The sequence below is a fragment of the Lissotriton helveticus genome, chromosome 1_1 (assembly GCF_964261635.1).
Source record: "Lissotriton helveticus chromosome 1_1, aLisHel1.1, whole genome shotgun sequence".
In the NCBI taxonomy this organism is placed as follows: domain Eukaryota; kingdom Metazoa; phylum Chordata; class Amphibia; order Caudata; family Salamandridae; genus Lissotriton; species Lissotriton helveticus.
The window spans coordinates 1098197301-1098222001 of record NC_136057.1 but is presented as its reverse complement, the minus strand read 5'-3'; the positions used below and the strand labels follow the sequence as shown (position 1 = coordinate 1098222001).

General features: G+C 46.3%; 1 protein-coding gene and 1 long non-coding RNA gene across 2 annotated transcripts in view; one reads left to right on the top strand and one right to left on the bottom strand.

Moving 5' to 3' along the window:
* TRHDE (thyrotropin releasing hormone degrading enzyme) overlaps positions 1 to 24701 on the top strand; it is a 2026389-nt gene that overhangs the window by 307894 nt on the left and 1693794 nt on the right. The window lies entirely within an intron of this gene.
* On the bottom strand, positions 13987 to 14558 carry LOC144772224 (uncharacterized). The gene is made up of 3 exons (XR_013599692.1): positions 14432 to 14558; positions 14309 to 14336; positions 13987 to 14098 (listed from the first exon to the last, which is right to left on the bottom strand). It is a non-coding gene; the product is annotated as an uncharacterized LOC144772224 (long non-coding RNA).

The window sequence follows — 24701 nt, the reverse complement described above, 5'->3', positions numbered from 1 at the left end:
GACCTGGCAAGTGCACCCACTAACATTCCCTTTTCTTACATGTAAGGCACTCCTCAGGTAGGCCCAAGGTCCCCCCATCAACAGGATGCAGTGCATGTGAAAGGTAGAGCATGTACTGGTGTGTGGGACATGATGTAATAGTGAATTACTGTGCACCTTGTTTTTCACTATTGAAAGGCTATCTGTCCCGTAGGCTAACGTGGGAGTTACTTTGTAACATTTTACAAGTATACGTTTCCATTGGGAGAAAATATAGAAATGACGTTTAGGCTCTTTGAACTTAGAATTTAATGACACATCTTTTTAGGGAGATTGTTTTTAAATTGTGTGTCTGAATATACCACTTTTGGAAAGTAGGCATTTTCTTGTTTAACCATTCTGTGTGCCTCTGCCTGTTTGTGTATTGACTGTCTAGTTTTTGGGTTTCACAGGGGGTGGGGATGTGCATTCACTGTAGACAGCCAATGGGGGAATGTGTCCAGCCTTTCCTGGGTAACTCAGAGCTGAGCTGGATAGATTCTGGCTGCATTAAGAGTGGTGGGAGGAGCTTCACTTACACCTGAATATACAGTGTCTCCTCTGCACAATGCTGGCTCCACCTCCTGTAGTAATGCTGCACTAGAGAGGACAGAACTGGTTTGGATTGAGCTCAGCGACTGTGGCCACAAAAAGAACAAAGACGAAATGGGGTATAAGTAATGGACCTTAAAATCCATAGAGTTGGATCACTTCTAGACTCAAGAGTAACCTTTTGCCAAGGAGAATAGCTGGAGAGCTGTAAGAAGGAGTTCTGCCCATTTGCTGTGTGCTTTGCTGGGTTGGCCTGCAGTTACTCCTTCTGCCAAGGTAGAGGACAAAGACTGGAACTTTCTGCTTGAAGAAGAATCTCCAAGGGCTTGTGTGTGCTGGCCTCTTGTTTTGAAGTCTCATGCACACAAAGACTTCACAACCAGCTCCCCTGTACTCCACTGCTGATAGTTTTGACCTGTCAGGAGGTGCCTGTTCCAGTTTTAGACCTCTGGAGGTTGTTCCTTCTTTTGGGAGCTGGAAGAAACCTAAATGCAGCAAGAAAAAAACAATATCCGGCGCGGTCATCGACGACGCCATGACCGGCAACGAGGCCAGGCGCACTGCTCGTGAAGTGCACGATGCCTGCACCGCGGCTCCGACGCACTTTGATGCTTGTCAACGCCTGGAGTTATCGGCCTTCCGGAAGCCATCTCCACCAGCCCCTGCATCCTGTTGTCGCGGAGCCGATGACCTGACTCCACAAGTCTTCGACTTCGCATCGTCTCACTGGAACTGACGTCTCACCGCCAACACAACCAACTTCCCCTGTCCTAAACTCGACACGTCACCTCTGCACAAACGCTTTCGGCCTTGCCTCCCTCTTGGCAGCCAGCCTCAACCTTGGCACCAATGCCTCATCTCCATAACGCTGTGCATCGTCCAAAGACTTTTTTCCAAGGTACTGTTGTTTGGGGGTCCATGTGACACTGTGCCTGACACCTCGCACCTGACGGTCGGTGCCGTACTTTGGATTATTGCTTGTCACAACATCGTAATAGCCCCAGGTGGAGCTATTTGTTTGCTACAAGTTTTGATTTTGTATACTTGTTCTAAAGTTGTATTTTGCTACCTGTATGTTGGATTTTTGTTGTTTTGGTCTTATTTGATTTAGCTAAAGGTTCTTTGTGGTGTGTGGGCTGTCCATTGGTGCTGTTTTCACTGTTATTGCGTGTTTTGAGTACAAATACTTTACACATTGCCTTTGGGATAAGCCTTTTAGCTGGGGTTATCTAATGTTTGTATCCCCCTTACCCTGACTAGAAGCAAGGGTCCCTATTTGGACAAAGGTGCCTACGTCTGCCAATCGGGGAACCTGATTTCTAACAAAGACTTATTATTACAGGAAGTCTTGTTCGCTACATAGGTTTGATATTGTTATCCTAAAATGGCTTGTCTTGAAAATGCAACCCCTTACAATCCTTCTCAGGGAGTGTCTCCATGATATGTAATTGTATTGTCCCTGAGATCTTGACCAGTCCATCAAATGGCATGTTCAAGTACAAGGTGCACTGACTCTTATTCCAATAAAACTTTAAAAAATCCCTTCTTACTACTTTTCAGGGTTCCTGACTCTGATTACAGTGAACCCGGTGCATAGGTTGCATAATGTATCTATATTTATACCTGAATGATGTTAATGTATTTATCCTTTTGTACCTCCACCTGTTTTAATTGTTGTTCATTCTGTTTGTAACTGCTCCATTAGACCAAATGGTATAGTGTTCTGGCTTTACTTGTGTATGGGTTGACCTATATCATATGGTAATTAAAGCCAAGTATTCAATTTCCATAACAATTTGAGATTTTCATTGCTTTAGATTTCTGTTAACAAGATATATATGTTTTGCTTTGGTAAATGAATGGCTGCTACACAGTATTTATAAAGCTCTTGTTTGATAGGTATGCAACTGTGCCCATAGCCAAATAATTTGTGGCCAGTGTTTTCTTCTTCAGAAGTTGTTTGCAGCATTTGCAATAAGTTGATAAGTTCATAGAAATATTAGGGTAGACTAGGTGTACACCTTGCTTTACTGATACTCCAAACAGTAGCACTAGTGAGATTTTTTATATGTTGATTTCTTTGACTGCTCTCATGTTAATAAGAAATGCCAGCATATATGAGCCACTGTGCTGCTACTTCTTCAGCATGTTCAAGATCTATGCAGATGTCCATGCTGCATAATAAACTATGCCATGGCATGCTAACAAATGCCACAGGTGTATAAAACGCTTTGTTCCCAAAACTGCTTTAGTGCCTGTGGCATTTGACATCTTTACTGTGTATTACTATCAGTGCTGACTTAATGTGTAGGCCAATTTAATCTGACTGTTGAACACCTCATTTCAGCACAGAACCCCTGTGTACCATCAGTAAAAACTTTGCACACCACACAACAGTCAGAATAAATGTCAGACACTCAACCCTATTGTCAAATGGTATGCTAATGCACCAGACTGAATCTCTGACAAGTCACTAAGGGCCCAATTTATATACTGGGGTAGAGGGAACTCTGTTGCAAAGGCAACAGAGTTTCCTTCCTGCCAACATAATGGCTTGCCTGATTTAAATTCAGATGGACCATAATTTGACGATGGCGGAGACTTCTCCATCTCCACTGCGTTCAGTCTTCACCAATAGCCTGACAGAGTAGGGGGCATCGGGGATTTGGCTGCATGTCCTCCCACCTAATTTACATTGTTTAACTGCAAGGAAAAACCTGTCAGTAAACAACACAGCTTTGAAGTGTACTTGACTTTGTTTTTTACTACTCGAGTCATAGGTAGCTAAGAAAACATACCCACCAACCTACACATGTGCACGTTAGCCCACAGGTGTTTTTGCAAACGGCTTAAACCTAACTGTCGTTCAGGATTGAAAGCCTCTCGCTAATATATTGTAGCAACCCATGTTAGTACAACATATGATGTTGCCTGTGAATGCACCACCCTTTCTTCACCCTCTTCCAAATCTATGCATGAAAAAGTGCAGTGTTAATGCACACAATTGGAGATCCAGAAAGAAACTTTCTCATGACTGACTATGTCTTCAACGTTCATACTCAGACACCTTACAACTATTCATGTGTGCTCCCCTGTACAATCAATATAGACATAGTAGAGTTCTTGGGAATATAGCACGCTACAACGTGTGCTTTGACTACACGGTATTTAACAACGCTGTTGTTACAACGACTGCGTTGTTACAAAGCGATGCTATTACTATGCAAGTCATTACACCGACTTTCAGTAGATGGCACCGTAACATTAGGAATGTATCATTTACTATTCCAACTCCAGCCTATGAAGCAGTAAGGAAGGTGTTGAAATAGTAAATGATACTATTCCTTATGTTAGAGCGCCATCTGCTGCAAGTCGATGTAATGACTTGCGTAGTAATGACATCGCGTTGTAACAACGCGGTCGTTATAACAACAGCATTGTAAATGCATCATGGTTTAATGACCGCGATCTATAGGTTGTTTCCTGATCTAGGAGGCCACACAAATAACAAGAGCGTGACATAAAAATGCCAGGTAACACAAACAATCTGATGTGCTCAAGTTCAGCTCAGCTACATGTAGTCCAGCTACACTGGTGCCATTCACCATACATAAAAGACCAGCATAAGTTGTATTTTCTTCTTTCCACCGATTGGGGAAGGAGCTGCACTCTGCCGCAAATCTGTCTGCTTATTACCCCATTCTTGTTTTTTTTCCCCCATGTTATTCATTTCCCATTTTTGAAAGATAGCGCTTTGTAAATGTGGCGCGTACAGTATTGCTGATTCCAATCTCCATTCTTAATAGGGTTATAGGTGCCCTACAGTTCTCAGAGACTAAGATTGTTTCACATTTTACAGGGTGTATGGTGTGTGCCTGTGTTTCAGGGAATTCCAGGGCATTGTTGTCAATTGGGGAGTAACATGACAAATACAAAGGCTTTTTATTGTTCTGGGAGGCCTGACTTTTGTTTCATGTTTTTCCGTTTGAAATCCTGGAGATCTTTTATGTCGGGGTGGTGTTAATTTGTATTTTACTATAAATACAATGTAGAGCAGTGTCGTTTTACTGTGGAAGAACAGTAGCCAAAAGGACTAGCATCTCTGATATTTCAATGTATCTAAGTATGGGCCTGGGATATTCGTTTTGTTGTTGCCTGAGTTGAATTGTGCTTTTACATTAATTGAATTCAGAGCTGCTGATGATCAGTACTCTATTCTTTGTTTGGTACTGATCAGTGCATAGTCGGGTGCTGCGTAGCCCATGTCTATGTGTTTATTGGTATGAGCAGGGAGACCGGCTTTCCAAGTTTTATCGTTGATTCCTGCTTGCTAGTCCCATGTGTAACTAGGTGCTGAGAGCAACTTGGCTATGTTGGTGTTATCTGGGCTCATGAGGGTGTCCTGGAATCAGTATATACTTTTGCATAATGTCTGTGCAACAGCTACATTTCCACCAGTTATGAATTTGAATGTTGATCACATGATGATATTTTACTCTGTGATTTTCTTTCGTATAGGTAAAGTCTGAACAGTTGTCTGCGCAATTTGGAACTTTTGCTTTGAAATATTTAGATTTTTCGATTTGTTTCTTATCTTTCAGGATAGGTTGAAACTCTTTTGAAAATAATTTGCAGGCTTCAGTTTTAGAAAACATTTAATCGTGATCTTTTTGCAGTTATTTGTTGCACTTTCCAAGTTTCAGAAAGCCATTCTTGGTTCTGTAAGTGTCAAGGCGCTTTAGATGACACCAATTCATACCCGTTTCAAATCCACTCCTTTAATTCCATCCCTACCAAAGCTCTACTAAACACATAAGAAAGCAAGAGCACAATCCTCACACAAATAATGCATAAAAATAAAACACAAAACAAAAAAAATGTACTAATCTACTAATCTTGGGTTCTGGGAAGCGTGCTACTCGCAGAAAAAGTCCTGGATGTCAGGAGTCGAAAGCACAACAAATACATCTACTATTGCCCTTACATTTACTCACACAATTTCTGAAATCGGCCCACATTTGCGAGATAATTTTCACCCAGGTGCTCACTTTTTCAGACAGTTTGCAATTGCATACACATTTATTGTCTATATTTAGTAAATCCATGTATGACTTTGCCTTAACTTTGATTCTTCCTGGAAATAAAAGCGTCATCTTTATATTAACTTTAATGCGAGCATTCAGCGCCCAAACAACGTTTAGTCCAAAAACTGAAAAACATTATATACAAGCCTAGTTGCTTTAATTTAAGCTACACTAGAAGCGTTAAAGTATGTTGCTGTTAAATATTCCATTATCTTTTCACCTCTCACTGACTGCCAAACTGTTTTCCTGTAGCAAGAGGCTAACGTGGTGACGCAATGCCAGGCCTGCCCCCGGCATGCCTCAAGGACCCCCTCTGGAACTCCCTCACTGGTAAATATTCACCGCTAAGGTACCGGTGAGGGGAGCGCTGCAATCCTCCAGCGCGTGGCGATGTTTTTATTTCTATGCACTGAAAGGCAGTCCACTAATTGTTTTGTCTATTTAGTATCTTTTACCTAATTAGTGTCGGCTGTTCGCATGCTAATTAATTGTGACCTTTATTACCCCCTTTAAACCCCCTGCACGGGACTGCCATTGCTGCCTGTGGAGAGAGGCTGCTGTGGGATTACGGGCATTATTTGATTTTAATCCTGGTGTGCCTCGCTCTTGACAATGAACACAGGAGGCCTTTCGGCAGTCCCTGAGGCAGTGGAGGCTGACAGTCCTTGAGAATGGCGAGGCGTCACACTAGCGCCCACATTAGAGTGAAGGGGTGCCAAAAATGTGCAGTAGCCCCCCAGCACCCCCCGTCTGTTAATAATTACCTACACCCAGGGGTGGCTGGTGACATTTGAAAGTGGTGGGCGTAAATACTGCACACTTTCAGCCCATCGGGAAATCGCCGGAAGAGCACCGACCAACTGAGCTGCCTGCTAACCACCGATTTTTAAGTATCCAAAAAACGGCCTCTCTCTGTACTGTGCACATACCATTTCCACCACCTTCAATTCAAAGATATCGATATTCTGTTTAAGGGGTACAAATTCCGCACTGCCAAAACATTTAACGCGCGCACTCAATACGGTATAAAAAGTGGAGGTAATAGAAAACAGCAGGAAGTATATTTTGCAGTGCACTCGTGTCATCTGAAAACTAGTGTTGCCCAAGATCTCGGTACATGCTCTAATAAAAATGTGCTACTCAAGTTTGATCAATTATTTCAATCATTATTTACCTGCACATGTCCAGTCACCGCTCGCGGGGGGGGGGGGGGTTGGGGCGGAAGTCGCGGCTCGGCTCATGAGGGGAAGGGGTGTCGCGGGGGGGGGGGAGAGGGGAGAGAAGACAGCAGGGAATTAAATATAGTGCTGAAAACTTACCTTACTGCCGGTCCGCGCCGCCAACGGCACTGGAGTGGACAGCGCCAGGATTGGCTTGGGGCACAGGCTACCCTTCGCCCGCCGCATGCCCATTAGGAGTCCGAGGGGCTCCTAATGGGCATGCGCGAAGAGGTGAAAACACAAGTGCGCATGAGTGGCCATGGGCTAAAAGTTCGCCCTCCGACCCCACTCATGCGCACTTGTGTTGTGCTGCCTGCCCCTGGTGACGTCTTACAATCATGTCAGTCATGCCGCCCATCTCCTTCAGTCTCTGAAGGGGGTGGGCTGTCCGATGTCATACTGACTGACGCCGATGGAACTGCGGGCGGGCATGGACGCACCGCGCCTGCCTACACCATCGGTACTCACAAACTTTCTCTCGGGTCCAAAATTATAGTGTGGTTTGTGGCCGAGGGCCACGCTTGTAGGGGTGGGGTCAGTGGGAGGGCGTGGTCAGGGGGGGCTAAAGTAAAAAAAATCAAACCCGTTTCAAAACAGACAATGTGACAGTGCTCTATTTCAAAAACAGATGTAACTACAAAGAGGACATTTTGATAATACATTTTTATTAGCAGACAATAGCACTCTTAAGAGGAATTGCGTAGCTTCATACACACTTTGACCTCAATTCCATCACATTCTCTCTGTCTCTGTCTCTCTCTCTGTCTCTCTCTCTCTCTCACTCTGTCTGTCAGTCAGTCTCTTTCTGTCTGTCAGTCAGTCTCTCTGAGTCAGTCAGTCTTTCTAAGTCAGTCAGTCTCAGCCAGTCAGTCAGTCAGTCTCAGTCAGTCACTCTCTCTCTCTGTCAGTCAATCTCTCTGTCAGTCAGTCTCTCTCTCGGTCAGTCTCTCTCTCTGTCAGTCTCTCTCTCTGTCAGTCTCTCTCCCAGTCAGTCTCTCGCTGTCAGTCTCTCTCTGTCAGTCAGTCTCTCTCTGTCAGTCAGTCTCTCTTTGTCAGTCAGTCAGTCTCTCTTTGTCAGTCAGTCACTCTCTCAGTCAGTCTCTCTCTCAGTCAGTCAGTCAGTCTCTCTCTCAGTCTCTCTCTCTCTCTCTGTCACTCTCTCTGTCAGTCTCTCTCTCTCTCAGTCAGTCAGTCTCTCTCTCTGTCAGTCTCTCTCTTTCTGTCAGTCAGTCTCTCTCCCTCTCTGTCAGTCAGTGTCAATCAGGGGTTTATTTAGTGCGCTACTCACCCAACAGGGCCTGAAGGCGCCTGGGGGGTGAGGGGAGCTCCGGATCAGTTGAAGAGCCAGGTCTTGAGGTCCTTCCTGAAGGAGAGAAGGGTTGGAGAGCGTCTAAAGTTCATGGGGAGCTCGTTCCAGCTCTTGGCTGCGATGTGGGAGAAGACTCTCCCGCCTGTTCTACTTCTGCGGATGTGGGGGACCTCTGCCAGGGCGAGGTCGGTAGAGTGGAGGTTCCTCTTGAGTACGTGGAAAGATAGTCTCTCATTGAGGTATTTGGGTCCGATGATGTTTGAGGGATTTGTAGGCGTAGGTGAGGAGTTTTAAGGTGACTCTCTTCTCAACGTGGAGGTCTCGTAGGTGTTGGGTCATGTGTTCTTGGCATGGAGTTCCGAGGACGAGTCTGGCAGCGGCATTTTGGATGGTCTGGAGTCTGTGTAGGAGGGATCCGTTGATTCCGGCGTATAGGGCTTTGCTGTAGTCCAGTCTGCTGGTTATGAGTGCGTGTGGTGATGGTCTTTCTGCAGTCAGGGGGATCCATTTGAAGGCTTTTCGGAGGGTGCACAGGCAGTTGAAGCTAGTGGAAGCAATGGCGTTGACCTAGCGGTTCATGGAGAGGGAAGAGTCAAGGATCATGCCGAGGTTGCATGCGTGGTCTGTAGGAGTGGGTGGGTTCCCGAGGGCGGGGGGCCACCAGGTGTTGTCCCAGGTGGAGTTGCAGGGTCAGAGGATGAGGACCTCGGTCTACTCTGAGTTGAGCTTAAGGCAGCTGTCGGTTATCCAGGTTTCCACGTTCTTCATTCCTTCTTGGAAGCAGAGTCTGGTGTCTCTGGGATTCTTCGTGAGTGATAGAATGAGCTGGGTATCGACTGCGTAGGATACGATGCCGAGCCCATGCTGTCTGACGATGGCGGCGAGGGGGGCCATGTAGATGTTAAAGAGCGTGTGGCTTAGTGATGAGCCATGGTGTACTCAGCAGTTGATGTCGGTGAGTTCAGAGACGAAGGGTGGGCGTCTGATCCTCTGGGTTCTGCCAGAGATGAAGGATCGGATCCAGTCATGGGCGGCTCCTTGTATCCCGGCGTCATGAAGTCTGGCTGCAAGTGTGCGATGGGAGATGGTGTTGAAGCAAGCGGAGAGGTCTAGAAGGATGAGTGTCTCTCTCTCTCTCTCTCTGTCAGTCAGTGTCTCTCTCTCTCTCTTAGTCAGTCAGTCTCTCAGTCAGTCTCACTCAGTCAGTCTCTTTCTTAGTCAGTCTCAGTCGGTCTCTCTCTAAGTCGGTCAGACTCTCTCTCTGTCAGTCTCTCTTTCTGTCAGTCAGTCTCTCCCCCTCTCTGTCAGTCAGTCTCTCTCTCTCTCTCTCTGTGTCAATCAGTGTCTCTCTCTCTGTCAGTGTCTCTCTCTTCCTCTGTCAGTGTCTATCTCTGTCGGTGTCTCTCTCTCTCTTAGTCAGTCGGTCTTTCAGTCAGTTAGTCTCTCAGCCAGTCTCTCTCTCTGTCAGTCTCTCTCTCTCCCTGTCTCTCTCTCAGTCAGTCTCTCTACCTCAGTCAGTCAGTCAGTCTCTCTACCTCAGTCAGTCAGTCTCTCTACCTCAGTCAGTCAGTCTCTCTGTCAGTCAGCCAGACTCTCTCTGTCAGCCAGTTTCTCTTTGTCAATCAGTCTCTCAGTCAGTCTCTTAGTCAGTCTCTCTCAGTCAGTCTATCTCTCAGTCAGTCTTGCTCTCTCTGTCAGTCAGTCTTGCTCTCTCTCTGTCAGTCTCTCTCTTTCTGTCAGCCAGTCCCTTTATGTCAGTCAGTGTCTCTCGCTCTCTGTCAGTCAGTGTCTCTCTCTCTCTGTCGCTGTCAGTCAGTGTCTCTCTGTATCAGTGTTTCTCGCTCTCTGTTAGTGTCTCTCTCTGTCAGTGTCTCTTGATCTCTGCCAGTCTCTCTCTCTCTCTTTTAGTCAGTCAGTCTCTGAGTCAGTCAGTCTATCTCTCTCTCTGCCAGTCTCCATTTCTCTGCCACTCTCTCTCTCTCTCTGTCAGCCTCACCCTCTGTCAGTCTCTCTCTTTATTAGTCTCTCTCTCTCTCAGTCTCTCTTTTCCTCAGTCAGTCAGGGTATCTACCTCAGTCAGTCAGTCTTTCTGTCAGTCAGTCTCTTGCTGTCAGCCAGTTTCTCTCTTAGTCAGTCTCTCTCAGTCAGTCTCTCTCTCTCTCTCTCTCTCTCTCAGTTGGTCAGTCATTTTCTCTGTCTGTCAGTCTCTCTCTTTCTGTCAGTCAATCAGTCTCCCCCCCTCTCTGTCAGTCAGTGTCTCTCTCTCTGTCAGTCTCTCTCTCTCTCTCTCTCTGTCAGTCTCTCTCTCTCTCTCTGTCAGTAACTCTCTCTCTCTTTCTCTGTCAGTGTCTCTGTCAGTCTCTCTCTCTGTCAGTCTCTCTCTCTCTCTGTCTCTCTCTGCCAGTCTCTCTACCTCAGTCTGTCAGTCTCTCTACCCCAGTCAGTCTCTCTGTCAGTCAGTCAGACTCATTCTGTCAGGCCAGTTTCTCTCTCAGTCAGTCAATCTCTCTGTCAGTCAGTCTCTCTCAGTCAGTCAGTCTCTCTCTCTCAGTCAGTCTCGCTCTCTCTGTCAGTCAGTCAGTTTCTCTCTGTCAGTCTCTCTCTTTCTGTCAGTCCGTCTCTCTCCCTCTATGTCAGTCAGTGTCTCTCTCTCTCTCTCTCTCTGTCAGTCAGTGTCTCTCTCTCACTGTCGGTCAGTGACTCTCTCTGTCAGTATCTCTCTCTCTCTCTCTCTCTCTGTCAGTGGCTTTCTCTCTCCCTTTCTCTCTCCCTTTCTCTCTCTGTCAGTGTCTCTTGATCTCTGTCAGTGTCTCTCTCTCTCTTAGTCAGTCAGTCTCTCTCTCTCTGTCAGTCTCTCTCTCTCTCTGTCAGTCTCTCTCTCTCCCTCTCCCTCTCTCGCTCTGTCAGTCCCACCCTCTGTCAGTCTCTCTCACTGTCTCTATCTGTCTCTCTTTCTCTCTCTCTCTCTTTCAGTCTCTCTCTCCCTGTCAGTCTCTCTACCTCAGTCAGTCAGTGTCTGTACCTCAGGCAGTCAGTCTTTCTGTCAGTCAGTCTGTCGCTGTCAGCCAGTTTCTCTCTCAGTGAGTCGGTCTCTCTGTCAGTCAGTCTCTCTCTCACTCTCTCTCTCTCTCTCTGTCAGTCAGTCACTCTCTCAGTCAGTCAGTCTCTCTCTCTCAACCTCTTTCTCTCTCTCTCAGCCAGTCTCTCTCTCTCTCTCTCTCTCAGTCGGTCAGTCATTCTCTCTCTCAGTCAGTCTCTCTCTCAGTCAGTCTCTCACTGTCAGTAAGTCTGTATCTCAGTTAGTCTCTCTCCACTCTCTCTCCACTCTCTCTCTCCACTCTCCACCTCTCTCCCTCTCTCCACTCTCTCTCTCTACTCTCTCTCTCCACTCTCTTCACTCTCCCTCTCTCTCTCTCTCTCTCTCTCTCCTCTCTCTCTCTCTCTCTCTCTCCTCTCTTTCTCTCTTGGGAGCCACGGGTACATTACCTGAAAGGTCAGCGGGCTGCCATGAAAGGCCTGCCGGGCTGCAGGCGGCCTGCGGGCCATACTATGAGTACCACGGAGCTACACTATGCCAGGTTCAACATTTTGCCGCGAGTGCCCCCACAGATATGAAATCAGAGTCCCCTTGTGCCAAGAATTGCAGACACCATAATGGACCCCAGATTTTTCAGCCATAAAGGTGAGTGGGGTTGTCCAGAGTTTGATCTTATATGGATGTGAGCTGCATAGCCTACCTACTTCTGGGCTCTGGCTGCTAGCTTAACTGTGTATTTCTATAGGCTTAAACGTATGTGCTTGATGTCTTCTGCTCTCTCCACCTCACCCTCCTTTCTCTCTGCCTCTCTCGCCTCTCTCTCCGGCCCTCCTCTCACTCCTAACGTCACCCTCCTTTCTCTATGTCTCTCCCTCCTCTCTCTCTGCCTCTCCCTCCTCTCTACTAACTTCACCCTCCTTTCTCTCCACTTCACCTTTCTGTCCACTCATCTCACCGTCTACTTCCTTCCACCTCACTCTCTTTAGCACATCCTACTCTCTCCACCTGTTTCCCTGCAGTACCCTTCTCTTTCTAACCTTCACCCGTATTTTTCATCTGACCCTCCTCCCTTTTCACCTTGTCTTACTTTCACTCTCTTCTGACTTCGCCAGACTCTCACTATGTGTCAATTTACTCTCACCCCACTTCACCATATTTTCACCTCATCCTGCTATCTCTTCCTCACCCTCCTCTCTCTTCCTCCTCTCACTCTTACTGGCCCTCCTATCTTTCCAACTCATACTCCTTCTCCCTCCCTCACCATCCTCCATTTCTTCTCACTATCATCCCTCCTGCCTCAGCCTCCTCTCTATTTGCCTCCTGTGTCTCTGCTTCACCTTCGCCTCTCTTCAGCTCACCCTTCTCTCTCTCTGCACCTTATCCTGGACTCTCCACCTCACCCTCTCTTCTGTCTGCCTCACCTTCACTGCTGCTGCCTATAGGGTATTGATTCTGCATGTAATGGAATGAGGTGTGGGCATGTGCCTGGGTTGGTGCATGGGTGCCCGTAACCGACCTGGCACTTCTCTGTCTCTGGTCTGTTCTTCTCTGGTGAGAATAGCTTTTGTGGCTTTGGCACTGGAGCGACATGGTGACATTAATTGTCTGCATGTCCCGCTTTCAAACTACCATGGACCCTACCTTGAGGGTTACAAGGCCCAAGGTACAAGGGGTGACTTCATATTTGAAAGGGAGGTCTGTATCTGTCAAAAAGTGTTGCTCTGCAGTTTTTACAGTGCAACAGGCAGGTTAGAATGGTAGGCCTGAAGCCATGGCTTGCAGGCCCACTCGGTGGATCGCACAAGAGGTGCTGCAGTTCACAAATAACATTCAACTTCCAGATCACAGGAGCATTTTCTATACCGTATAGTACAGACTTATAAAATAGTGTAATGTGTCAATGAAAAATAAACCAATTTAGCTATATTGAAAAGGGGAGGACAGTCACTTTACTCTTGCTTAGTAGGAGTAAAGTGTATAGATTTGAAAAACAGCAAAATAGTTTCCAGATAAAGATGAAGGAATCTGGGGCGTCCATGCAGAAAATGTAGATTTCTTACACAGTGTCACTCTTTTTCAGAAATTGAATTCTGGGTAGCAAGCTTTGAACCTGTGAAGCCACTGATTGTGGGAACATCTCTGTAGCAAGAGGATTAGCCCAGTATATTGTTTTACCAGCTTATGTGCCGAAGAGTAACAGCAGCACCATACGCAGGGCCACTGGAATTATCAATAGGAAAAGGCAATTATGCAGCAGGGTTGACTAAATTGTGCAGCATAATGCTGGGCAGTGTTACTTTTTACATATGTTAACATAATCTGGAAAAAAGTTTCATCTCAATAGTTCCAGTTTAAAATGCAACTACAGTGTAACCACCTGAAACGTCACCAGTAAACCTTTGTGAAGGGCCTTCCACTGTGCCTGTGCAGCAACATGTCACCTTGCTTTTAGTATGACCAGCCAAATGGACGTGACTCCGCACTCAATGTGTCCTTTGTTGTAATCAATTTGTATGATATTTCAATCGTGTAGGTGGTGCTGCATGTGGATCCCCTACTGAGCCCCAGGGGTAAATTGTACTGATACTGATGCACGTTTCTTGGGCCCCAAGATTCACAACCACATGAGCACTCTTGTTCCTATGTAAGGTTGATACTGATTTTGGATTCTGTTTTTGCGTGAAGTTTTGAATAAAGTTTTATACAAATCTTTGAATGGTAAATTCATTTATTTTTCATTTATTTTTCATGAAATTTTCATTCATTCTCCAATATTTCATCGTGATTCAAATCATCATGATATTATTGTAAATACGCCAGGTTTTCAACATACCCGATGCATTTCGAGCTCATAGCTCTTCCTCAGGGGACTGTTAGTCTGAAAAAATATGTCACATTGTTTTTCATTTGCAAATGAAATCAAACTCAAAACTCAAACATACACTTCGTTTTCTCATTTTTACCTTTTTACCTAGTCACGTTCCCCTTGTGCCCTGTAAGTGATGTGTAACCTTATAGCCCTTCATAGAATTACCATGTGTTTGCACTTATTACTCAAGAAGATTGAGTGATTGATCGGTTCACTGACCTGAACACTTTCGGGTTTGTTCATGTAACTGTAAAACAAACAAAGGTGCCTTTATGTTGTACTGCCCAATTGTGATAGGATAAATAAGCATGTATGCAGTACTATCTACGATGTTTCCCTTACCGATTCGGCGTACATTCCTCATGCTTCTTTCTACTCGCTACGGCGTGCGACGCTCTGTCCGTCAGCGTCTCTGTGACCCGCTGGTATGCCGGTCACGTGGTGTGCTAGCTACGTCGTTGCGCTGCGCTCCTGCTATGACTGAGTGTGTACATCATGTGATGTGATTACTACCATCTAAGCTGTGTACGGTGATGTTATTGTAACAATGTTTTTGGCATGATCTAATTTGACGTGAGCAGAGGCATAACACTCGTATTACCACACGGTTATCATCTTATGAAAACCAATACTAGGTTTACGTTACGTTCCCCTTTAAAGGCAAACACTCTGCCCACACTCGTATACAATAACATCACCGTACACAGCTTAGATGGTAGTAATCTTCTTGAGTAATAAGTGCAAACACATGGTAATTCTATGAAGGGCTATAAGGTTACACATCACTTACAGGGCACAAGGGGAACGTGACCAGGTAAAAAGGTAAAAATGAGAAAACGAAGTGTATGTTTGAGTTTTGAGTTTGATTTCATTTGCAAATGAAAAACAATGTGACATATTTTTTCAGACTAACAGTCCCCTGAGGAAGAGCTATGAGCTCGAAATGCATCGGGTATGTTGAAAACCTGGCGTATTTACAATAATATCATGATGATTTGAATCACGATGAAATATTGGAGAATGAATGAAAATTTCATGAAAAATAAATGAAAAATAAATGAATTTACCATTCAAAGATTTGTATAAAACTTTATTCAAAACTTCACGCAAAAACAGAATCCAATATCAGTATCAACCTTACATAGGAACAAGAGTGCTCATGTGGTTGTGAATCTTGGGGCCCAAGAAACGCGCATCAGTACCTTGCTTTTAGTACCTTCTGATCTATTTAAATGGCTTTTTGATGTTGGTGGGCTCTTCCTTCTACGAGCCCCTTTAGAGATTGAGACAAGGCAGGACATCACATGTTGGCAGTGATGCCATGGAATTATTGGCATTGCTTTTATTTATATAATCAGCACTTGCATTGCTCTTTCCCATTCTGTATCTTTGTTGTATTAGTGAAAATTGAGAAGCCTCTTCTCTTACAAAGAGTGAAAACTTTTCCATTCTCAGTGTTGTCTTGCTTAATACAGTGCCATTAACAGGACCACTGGAATTATGCAATTCTGCAGCAGCAGCGTGGTCTGCAAATTATGGATTTGCCACATCAGCTAATGCATATTTGAAGATTTTTACAAAATAAAATGTTTTTAACTCAATAGAATCTAAAGTTACAAATAGGACTGCAACATTTTGTGGCATGCCCTTCACCAATGTTGACTGGTCACCTTTCAGTTGGCTATTGCTCTATTTCGGTGTTAAAGTGATGCGAACAACATGCAACCTTTTCCAAGACCGTGTCAACGTGTAAAAATTACGAAGCAATACTTTCGCAAAACGTGCCGAGTAATTTGGCGTTTTTTTTTTACCTAATCCAGCCGTGCTGCATAATTTGGTTTTCCCCAACCGCATAGATCCAGTGGTACAGGCCATAAATTAGGACTAACATCACAGCAGAAAGAGAATGTAACAAACCACTACTAAGATATATAGTCTTATTTTATGCTAATTTTCACTTACTTTTCTTGCAGTGGTAAAATCCTTCACACTGTTTCTGCCGTAAAACCTTTTTCCTCTCTTTTACTGTGTGAGTGTGACTGGAGGTTGTGGACATAGTGTGGGTTTCTCAGGTACCCCATCTGTTTACAGGTGCACAGTAAAAGCAGCATTTCCCTGTGCCCTCACCCTGTCCCCAGGCACTCAAAGCAGCCCAAGGCATTGGATGTAGATAAAAGCTGCACAATTGGGTGTTGCTTGCGCGCCTGCAGACCCGTGTGATTTTTTTATTAAGAAAAACAGAAGATGGTTTTCTGCTCGTGGATGGGCTTTGGGTGGACCACACGGCTATCTTGGGAGGCCCGGCCCAGCTGGCCCTTCCTCTAGAACCAGGCCTGCCCAGTACGCCAAAAATTGCCACCAATATACAAGCACCAACACTTTGCCACGCGTGTCACATGTCTGTAACCTTTAAAGCAGATGAGCATTTTATTATATGCCCAGCATTACCTCAATATGCCATTTCTAGTAATTTTCCAGAGGTACCATACATGCCAAAAACGACTTTCAGTATGCATAGCTATCAATAGACTTTGAAGCATAATGCACACATTCTCTCTCTCACTCATGGTCACTTACCTTTGCTCGCTCACACGTATGCTCATTCATTCCCTCCTACTCTTCTTCTCACTTACACTCACTCTCACTTACACTCACTCCAAGTTTGTCTTACTTATTTTCACTCACTTTCTTGTGACTCATACTCACTTATATTCACTCATACTCATTCATATCACTTGCACATCAGTCTTACTCTCACTCTTTCTCAGTCTCACTCATTGTCTTACTTATTCTCACTCAAACTCTGGCTAGCCCCTATCTTTGCATCCCAAAGACATGTCAGGATGGCTTTGGCTATCTCTAATAACAGCATATATGTCCTCGGCAGAGGACCTCTCGGAGGGTGATGGGAGGTTAAACATCAGGACTATTTAAATGTAAGCGCTATTGAAATTCAAAGCTTGCAGCAAAAGAAAGTGAATAGTTTGTTTTTACATTTATTTTCACAGACTAAACATTGAATTCCTCTTTTTCGTTTCAAATCGCATTGCATATCAGAATTTGATCAAGCAAAGAGAGGGAAATGAGTTTTATAGATTATCCCGTGGCCATAAGCAATTTTGCACTTTGATCTTTTCTGATTTATGGCTTTAAAGTTTTATCTGATTATCTTCAAAATAACAGGGCACGGCATGCACTATTCATGGTACTTATTCTTTGCCAACCATTTGTCTTCATTCAAGTTCATTATTGTGTCCACTGCCTCTTTGTTAAGGCACTGCGAAGTCATTTTCAGTGCTTAATTTGTGCCAGTGGGGGCTACCGGCCCTAATTTTTGGGAACCAACACTTATTGTTCCTTCTTGGACATTTCCGAGAGCAAGAGAGGGAAAAATACAGAAAGGGGAAATAAGGAGAATGAGAAAGACAGAAAACTGTCACAAAGGGAGAAAGCAAAAACCTGCAAAAGTGAAATAAAGGGCTGGCAGTGGATTGAAACAGAATGAGATGGATTCAAGCCCACACAGCCTTGGTATTTCGTCACTGACACTTAATAGCGCCAGCCATAAGCTTCTGAACAAAGCTCTTATTCTTTTCTAAACGAAGGACTGGCCATTACCTTCCTCCTCCGTCTTTCTCGTCACAGTCACCATTGAGCACTATGACGGGACACAGCATTCACCCATAGAACAAAACTCCCATCCAACATGGCGGTTTGACAGGAAGTACCTGTCACCTGACCTTAAGGCTGGGGCAAATCCACACAAGATTTAGTGGGTTTTTTTCTGTGTCCCAGCTACGAACAACCATAGCTCGTAAGCTGCTGGAGCTATGTGCTTTGGAGCAGTGGTAAGATTAGTTTTATGTAATTTTTCATGTAGGCTGGACTGCTGTAGCATCCCCCCTTTATTTACCTGCTGCCGCTCCTCTGCTGAGCGGTTGGGAGCAGCAGTGTAAGTTTGGGAGCGGTGTTGATCTCGTGCCTTTTATTCCAATGCCGCTCCTGTGCTATAGCAGTATAGTGCAGCAGATGCGGTTTGCACCATTGCTCCAGCACTGTGCGCTGAGGGGCAGCTGGTTCTTGCCTGCATCAAGTGGGTTGTTCCATGTGTCTGTTCTGTGGTGGCCATTTCCTTGGCTTCCTGACGCCATCTGTGGTTCTTGGTCAGCTGCGGTGTGCTGCTACTGCTGTGTGCTTTGACGCTGCGGTATGTTTATTTTTTTTACTGTTGTTGGGACTGCTAAAGCGACTGCACCTTTGTTTTCTTTGTGCCGCTACTCCTGTGCTGAGAAAGTGGCCTGCTTCGGCATAGGACTGGTTGAGGGTTCAGTGGGCCATGTCAGCCTCCCAGTTCTGGTTCCTTGGGCTCACAGGTGTCTGCTATATCTCCTGTGCCACTAGCTAGCAATCTGGTTCCCGTCGTCCCCAGATTTTGACAACTTGGTGCTAGTGTCAGCCACATTTTGCCAAGGTTGCAGTGGTGGTTGCAGCTGGATTATCTCATGGTGGGGTGCTCCTGGACGCTCTAGTGCGTGGTTACCTTCCTGCCGATGTGTGCCCTTGAGGTTGAGCTCCCCTTGGGCCTCTTTCTTCTTGGGGATTTTTATCAACCACTAATGAGGTGGTTCTCTTCAGATTGAAGCTGCTGGCTGCAGTTATTAGAGCCCTTCTGCTCTTTGCCCCCATTCTCCAGGCCCAGTTGGTTCAGCTCTGGATTATCTTTCAAGTGGCCTGGGCCTCTTTCACTCGTTTGGGGAGGCTCAGTCTCCTCTTTTGGCTTTCCTGGCAGTCCTGATCAGTGGTAGGGCAGTGCCATCCTGATGGGCCTGGCTGTCTTTTTCTCTTCCGGGGAGGGAGACTGGCCGTGTGGTCCTGCTGTGTCACCTACTTCTTCCCTCGGTGTCTCTGTCCCAGCCACCTCTGGTTTTCCATAGGATTTTTGGTGGAGTGTAGGGGCCCTGGGCTGGGTCTTTTGCTTCCCCAGAGGCTGCTCTTCTGCTGTGGTTTTGCACCCTTTGCCCTTTCTGGGTGGTTTGGGGTTGCCCTGAGTTTCCGGTGACCCTGGGGTCTTGTCTTTGCCTATCCCCCTTTCCCTTTCGCAGCAGGGTATTGGCAACATTCTGGGGGGACAGGGTGGTGGTGCTGCCGATCGTCCCATTTTGGGGTCGTCTCTCATGGTCCCCCTTCTGCACGGTTTGGCCATTGCTCTTCCATGGTAGTTTCCGCTGTGCCCTTCTCCGCTCACGTTTCTTCCTCTGTCCCAATTTCTCTCAGGCAGCTGGCTTGGGGGTTTGCAGATTGATTGGGGTACTAGTCCTTTGGGTTGCTCCTCAAGGGTAGCATTTCCCTGCTGCTTTCTTGGACGGTCTGTACCCTTCTGGTTTATATGAGGCACTGGTGCCTTTCTCTGGCTGGTGTTCCTCGTGGGGGTTTGTCACACTCTTTTGGGTGGGTGGTTCTGTCCTGGGGTTCCTTTGGGTTGGGTTTTTGATGTGCCTATCAGTATCTCCTCTCCGTGGCCATTGGGCCATCAAGTCTGTGCAAGGGGTCTCTCTCCCACTTGGGTCCTTGGCTTTTGTCTTCTTCCTAAAGAGTCGGGTGGTTTCCTCTCCCATTCCCCTGTGGGATATCCCTTTAGTCCTTCCTGTTTGGATGAAGGCTTAGTTTGGGCCACTCCATTCAGTTTTTCTGGAGTTTCTGTCTCTTCAGGTATGTTTCCTGCTGGCAATCACCTCTGGGAGGTGCTTGGCGGTGTTGGGGGCCTTAGTTTGTCACCCCTCTTCCTTACAGATTTTTCCTGGTGAGGTGGTCATTTGTCCTGGCCCGGTTTTCCTTTGTGGGGCTCCATTTCCTTTCAATTTGGCCCAGGATGTTGTTCTTCCTTCCTTTGTTTTCTCCACTCTATGTCTGGTGGAGTTTGGCTGCATTCTCTTGGTGTGTCTGGGGCTCATGTTGCTTGTCTGGTGAGAGCTGCCTCTTTTGTCCAGGTGGATTTTCTGTTTGTTGCTTTTGGGACAGCTAGCTGGATCATTGCCTTGTGACTGCGACTATTTCTCATTGGGTTAGGTTGGCTGTTTCCTTTGACTGTCTTCATTCAGGGGTTTCTCTTTCCCCTGTGCTCCAGGGGCTTTCAGCCAGTGGTGTTGCTTCTTCCGGCGGTTCCTTTAGGGTGCCTCCGTGGGGTATGTCTGTGCAGTGGATCCATGGTCAATCCACTTGTAGCTTCCTCTCCATTGTAGATTGGGGATGAGTGGGGAGAGGTATGCAGAATTTGGTTCAGCTGTTTTTTCTACGGTTAATTGCTTTCCATTACATTGCCATTGTACTTCTTGGCATCTTGATATGTGTTTGTGTTCTTTTTGAATCGACAACCGCTTTGGTATGCTCTCAGAGGTGACTGTGATGAGGAAGACAGCGGAGGAAGGTAGTAACTCGGTTACTTAACGGTAATCTTCATTACTCCAAGTCATAGTCTTCCTCATCAGAGTCCTGTATCCATCCCTCCCGCCTTGGAATCTTGGGTGACGATCAACTGCTTAAACATGGAGATCCTTTCCAGTTGCTAGATGGGTTTCTGGGTCTCCTTTGGGTTTTCTTGTTTTGCTGGTTTGCGTTTAAGTCTTTCTGATTTCTTGGGTGTTACACGATGTTTTGTAGATTTGCCCCATCCTTATAGGTCAGGTAACAGGTACTTTCTGTTTTACAACCATGTTGGATGAGGATTGTGTTCTATGGGTGTATGCTGTGTCCTGAACACATAGTGCTCAATGGTGAATGTGACAAGAAAGACTATGACTCAGATTAATGACGTTTACCGGTAAGTAATCAAGTCATTTTAGAAGCTTTTCCGCTTACCTAAAACAAGGGTATGGGGGTCAGTGAGAGGGGCACCAGTCTTGTAAAGGAATGAAGAGCTCAGAGGGTGCCACTCTCATAAAAAGTTTGGAAACAGGTTGGTTCGTGTCAGTTTTTTCCAATATGCCATAGGCAAAGAAACCTTTCAAAATAGATGTAGTGGATTCCGGGTAGTGCTTAATTTGTAAAATAAATAAATTTAGGGGTCCAAAGTTACTCTTAGGTACCGGATTTTGCACAGTGGAGTGACCAGTTTGCTGAATATCAAGGCTGCCTAGTCCTGATTCCACCTCGTGCCTCTTTCTACCTCCACCCTACACTTCTGTTTCTTTATTTCACTTCTGGTTCTTCTTCATCCCTACTTTTTCAATTAAGGACTGGTTCCAGAGGGTTCCTACTTCAAAGCCCAGACACCTGCCACAGAGTGGGCTTTCAGATGAATAGGGTGAAAACTTGGGCCAGGAGTCCTAAATGCAAAGGTTTAGATTAATGGCATAGTGGTCAATGTACTTGACAGTATCAGCACACAAAATGCTTAGTCTGCTGATATTAGGATGATCGTGGACACATCCATGGAAGTCATCAAGCAAGCCATGGAGGGTGTTTCAAATTGTATGCGCTTAATGTATTCCCAAGGCAAACCAACAGAATACCTAGAGCACTGAAACATTTAGATGAAAGAGAATGAGACAAACTACCCGCCAAAGTTTCAGACATAATGGAGAACATATAAAGACTGGAGGTTATTCCTTTCAGTCCCACAAATTTGGAGTAAACCTATCTGCGTTCCTCAGCTTGGCTGAGAACACTGCACACTTTTAGCTATATCTAGCATTTTTTCATTATGAGAACTTCACCATATATTTTCCTCCCTATTATCCACAGCTGTATTTCTTTTCCCTAAGCATGAGCACATTAAAGTTTATGATTCAGAAACTGTCTTCGCAGCTGTGGTCTCGAAGCTTATCATACACTCCTCGCTCAGGCCTTATTGCAATGTCTCTGCCAGAAATAGACAAAGTATTATGTTTGCAGATATTACTTCCGTGTTCACAATATTGTATTAAATGTTTTAATAACAGAAAACATACAAAAAAGAGCTTCGAAAAGATACAAATGGTTATCAAGTTAAACAATGTGCATGCAAATAAACATTATACATTATAAATGAGCATCAAGAATATTTTATAAAGCACCTATAATACTAAAATTCATATCACTGGAAGAAAACATTAAAAGGGCAAAATCACAAATCAATATCAGAAATTAATAGAGCTATTAAAGTTAAGTGTTAAACCTAAACGTGTAAAGTATATACTTTTAATACCACTTACTAACGATTCAAACCTAAATAATCATAAATTAGTTTCCAAAAAGTTTGATAATTCGGAGTATTATGAATGATACCAGATAATGTAAAATTAGCGATTTGCAGATATTACTTATGACACAAAGGGCCATATGTATCAAGCTAATTAGCATTCGCAAAGGCCGAACTTCGCAGAATTTCGGCCTTTGCAAATGCTAATTAGCTAAATGGTATGTATGAAACATTTTCACAGCAAAATAAGGAATCGCACATTTTGCTATTCCTTATTTTTGTTCAAATCTGTTTTTATTGTGAACACAGCGATAAGCCTACAACCCCTTTCCGGGGCCGGCCGCGCATGGAAGAGCCAGTAGGTAGAACTAAACAGGGGAGATGGAGTTATTAACACAGCGCCCTGCCTACAACCCCCGGAGGGGGGGGCCGGCCGCGTGGCTTAGGGGAGAGCAGAGCAAGAGGTGGCCATAAGCTGGCAATGCGCCGTTGTGTGGGGTAGGCACGTATGTGAGGAATAGCAATGGTGTCACATTTTCAACAGGCCCAACAGGGACCTAACTGCCCCAGAGAGGGGTGGAAGCCAGGGTGGCAAGTAGGAAGGAAGTAAAGTCAGGAAAGGAGCTAGCAGTGACAAGGTGAAGTGGAGGTAGAGGGGCGCACCCGTGGCAACAAACAGGGAGTGCAGAGCACAAAGCGGCGTTGGGGTTAGCGGTTAAGAGTCTAGTCTGTTGGGGTCAGCAGGGATGAGGGCGTCCTCGAACAATTGCAGAGCGCGGAGCCTGGGAGGCATGTATCGGGCATAGCTAATCGAGCACAAGAGGCGCACTAGGGGTTCCCACACTGCCTTGAAGCGCACCCCCCTGAATTGTATCCGCGCTGTGAGTAGTTCCATAGTCAGGATCTGCCAGAGGCGCACGAACCAGGATGCTATCGGCGGCGCCTCTGTTCGCTTCCAGTACAGGGCAATGAGCTGTTTGGCAGCACCTAGCATGTGGAGGGTGAGGATCCAGTCGCTGCGCGTGAGGGCCCTAAGTGTGGGGGGTCGGATGCCCAGTAGGAGTGTGCAAATCTCTTCAGGGAGGGGGAAACCCAACACCTTCTTGATGTGACTGAGGACCTCCTTCCAAAAGACAGCTAGGGTAGGGCAGGACCACCAGATGTGTACGAAGTCGCCAGTCACAGTTCCACACCTCCAGCACAACGGCGAGGTAGTGGGGAACATTTTGCTGAGTCGCAGGGGGGTGTAGTACCATTGCGTCAGCATTTTGTATGCGTTTTCCCTTTGCGGGATGCTGCGGTAGGTTTTGGGGATGTCGTTCCAGAGCCGAGTCCATTGAGAGGGTGTGATGTCAGCGCCTGTCGCCGACTGCCACTGTTTCTGATAGGGGTGTACAGGTGGGGCGGTGGGGTGTTGCAAGATGTTGTAGATCTGGGAGATGAGCCGTTTCAGCCCCCCGAGGGATCGTGCCAACTTCTCAAAGGGGGTATACGTCCTAGTAGCAGCTTGGTACATGTCCTCCCCTGAGGTCCAGTGGCGCAGCTGCGTGTACTGTAAGTGGGCGGTGGGGGGGAGCCTGAATTCCTCCTTGCAGTCTAGCCATGTTTTAGGCGATCCGCCAAGAAAAAGGTCTCCTGCAACTCTGCAGTCGCCTTGCGTCCAGCTCTCAAAAGCTCGGGTCCGGGCGGCTGGAGGGAAGTGCGGGTTACCCGCAATGGGAGTATGCGGAGAGGGAAACGTGGTGAGACCCTTGGCCACTGCCACCCTGTCCCATATCTCAAGAACCGTCCTCGTGGGGACCGCAAGATATGCACTTCTGGAACGCGCCACTCGCGGCAACCAAGGCAGGTCCCATATGGTGCGCCCCGTAACCGATCGGTCCATGTGGAACCAGTGCTTGTCGCTTTCGCGTGCACCCCATTCGATCACGTACCGGAGGTGCGATGCCCAATAGTAGTGGAGGAGATTCGGGCAGGCAAGACCGCCCCTGTCTCTCGGTTCCATCAGGACTTTCTGCGAGAACCGGGGTCTTTTGCCCCCCCATATGAAGGACGTAAGGTCGCGTTGAAGGTTTCTGATGCAGTGAATCGGGATCGGGGTGGGGAGGCACTGGAAAACATACAGAATGCGGGGAAGGACGGACATCTTGACAGCGTTGAGCCGCCCCAGCCAGGAGACCATCAAGGGTTTCCATTTGCGCAGGTCAGCCAGGACTTCCTTGCGGCAAGAGGCCCAATTCCTCGAGGACCACGAGTCAAGACGGGGCGCGAGATCTAGGCCCAGGTACTGAATATGGCTGTCCGCCCAGCGATAGGGCGTGACCCCCTGCAGGAAAGAGATCTCCTCGTCTGGGACGGTGAGGTTAAGCGCCCAGGACTTGGCATGGTTGATTTTAAGGCCGGACGCCTGTTCAAACAGGGAAAGGGCTTCGTGCA